This window comes from Elephantulus edwardii, unplaced genomic scaffold, assembly GCF_000299155.1.
Source record: "Elephantulus edwardii isolate Elephantulus edwardi_28Jun2011 unplaced genomic scaffold, EleEdw1.0 scaffold00072, whole genome shotgun sequence".
Taxonomy (NCBI): domain Eukaryota; kingdom Metazoa; phylum Chordata; class Mammalia; order Macroscelidea; family Macroscelididae; genus Elephantulus; species Elephantulus edwardii.
In genome coordinates this window covers 11,070,202-11,072,721 of record NW_006399822.1, presented here as the reverse complement: position 1 = coordinate 11,072,721, position 2,520 = coordinate 11,070,202, and positions in this window count along the sequence as shown.

The following is a 2,520-nucleotide window of genomic DNA, read 5'->3' as shown; positions in this document are numbered from 1 at the left end:
TGGCCACAATCCTGTCTCCCGTGCAGCGCCCTCCACAGTCATGGCCACAATCCTGTCTCCCGTGCAGCGCTCTCCACAGTTGTGGCCATAATCCTCTCTCCTGAGCCAGGCTCTGCAAGAGCTCCTTAAACGTCTTCTGAGTCTCTCAATAAAGGGCTTTGACCTGCACTTTCCCCATTCCAGTTACTACCCTAATACTTGCACATTTTATAAGTTAAGGTCTGTTACAGTTCCCCTGCACTGGCCATGACTGAACTAGTTCAAAACATTGGTATAAAATGGAAAATATATACAGTAAACCTTACATATATATGGACACATACAGGATGATGTTGTTTTTAAAATACACAAATATCAAAAGAAATCACTGAGAAAGTTAAAGGACAGATAGGAGAAAAAGAACTTGCAATTCATATACAGGACACAGGGCTCTGATCTAAAATATAGAAGTGGAAAAAAAAACAACTACTTAACCTCACTGCTGTCAAGTCAGAACCGAATCATAGGCGACCCTCCGGTGGGCTTTTGGAGGCTGGACACTGCACCGGAGGAGTGCGCCCATCTTTCTCCATGAAGCCGCTGGTGGATTTGAACCAACAGAGAGGAGCACTGCATGTGGGTTAGCAGCATAACTCTCTATGGCCTAGGCCACCAGAGATCCAGGGAATGGATAAAGAAAAAAATCAAACAAATTGCCAACAGATACGTGAAAAGCTGTTCAATGTCTTTAGCCATTCCTTTGCTCCTCTCTGCAAACTCCCCGTCTACATAGTGCTGGGCCACTCTGAGTCTCACAGTCCTGCAGCTGGTGCATTGTCCCACCAGCGCCCTTCATCAGTCACTCACTCACTTCCTCACCCACCCACTGCTGTCAGGTTGGAATCCTCTCATAGCTGGCCCTCCCGTGGGTTTTCAGAGACTGTGTGTTATACTGGAGATTGCCCATCTTTCTCCCAAGCCTGTGGATTCAAACTGCATGCCTTTGGGTTGGCAGAGCAAATTCTTACCCATGAGGCCAGTAGAGCTCCCTCACGCACACCAAAACCACAATGAGACAGCACTTCATACTAAGATGACTATAATTCAAAAGACAATAACAAGTGCTGGTAAGGTGTGGGGAAATTGGAACCCTCACACACTGCGCCGGGGTGGGAAGTAAAACATTGCAGTCCCTGTGGGAAATACTTTGGCACTTCCTCAAAATGTTAAGTTAGAATTACTGTAAGACCCAGCAGATTCACTCCTTGGTACATATACAAAAAAACTATGGAAATATATGCCCATCTCAAAGCTTGTACACATATATTTATAGCAGCTTTACTCTTATTAGTCAAAAAGTAGTAACAACTCAGATTTTCAATAAGTAATTACAGGTAAAGAGGATATGGTATGCCCATGCATTGCTGCTGTTATGTGCCACCTAGTCGGAACGAACTCATAGCTGACCTTCCGGTAGGTTTTCAGAGGCTGTCAGTCACCTGGAAGAGATGGCCCATCTTGCTCCTGTGGAGCCAAAACCTCTAGCCTTTGGGTTGGCAGCACAGCTCTTCACCCACGAGGCCACCAGAGCCCCTGTATACACAGTGACATTATTCTCGATGAAAAGGAATGCAGATCTAATCCACGCTATTGCAGGGAGAGACGCCTGCAAACTCTGGCTCCAAATCCCAGCTCACCTTAATATCCAGAAGGACTGACTTACAGGATGGAGGTCACCCCTTAGTCAATGAGATGTGTCAATGACTCCAAGCCTGCCCTGACCTCGGGGTGGTGGTCTGGGCCTGGCTGTGACAGATGGTATGCTTGAGCTGAGCCACACCCGCTGCCTCCCGGCAGGCCTTAAAAAACATACCTCTGTGACACTGCAAGGCCAGATGCTGCTGGAGGAAAACATCTGCCTGAAAGCATCTCTAAGGAAATGAATTCCAAACAGTCTGGGAAGGGGCCTCCCGCTGCCTGGGGCTCTGCAGAGCAGAGAAGCAGATGACCCCTTGCTTGGCTCTGGGGATCCTCCATGTGCAATTTGCATTGAAGCTAGTTTAGCTGAAATCATAGCATGTCCCAGCTGGCCGCTGGCAGGTCCTATGTCTGGAGGATCCCTATCTCTTCTCTGCTCCTGCATTTTTGGGGAGAGGGGGAACAGCACACTGCCACATCGTCCTGTGTTTCTCAGATTCCTCTTATTACAGTGACTCTCGAACGCTCCTTGTTTTTAAAAACCTTGTCTTTTGACTAATTTCTGTTTCTAAAGATACCATTCTTACAAATCAACGACAGGAAAAGAAAAAGGGATTGTGTTCAAACAAAATGACTTGAAAGAAAAAAACATAGCCAAGCACAAGTGTAGATTTTGTCTAGGTTCTGATTTGAATAGACCAAGAGCAGGAAGATATCTTTGATCAGTCAACGTTCAGTATTCAGTGATATTGATAAATATATTTTAAGTGGTGTTATCAGTAGCAGGAATGCAGTTGTTCTTGTACTTCTGTACCTACGTCCTCCCACACCAATCTGGAAATG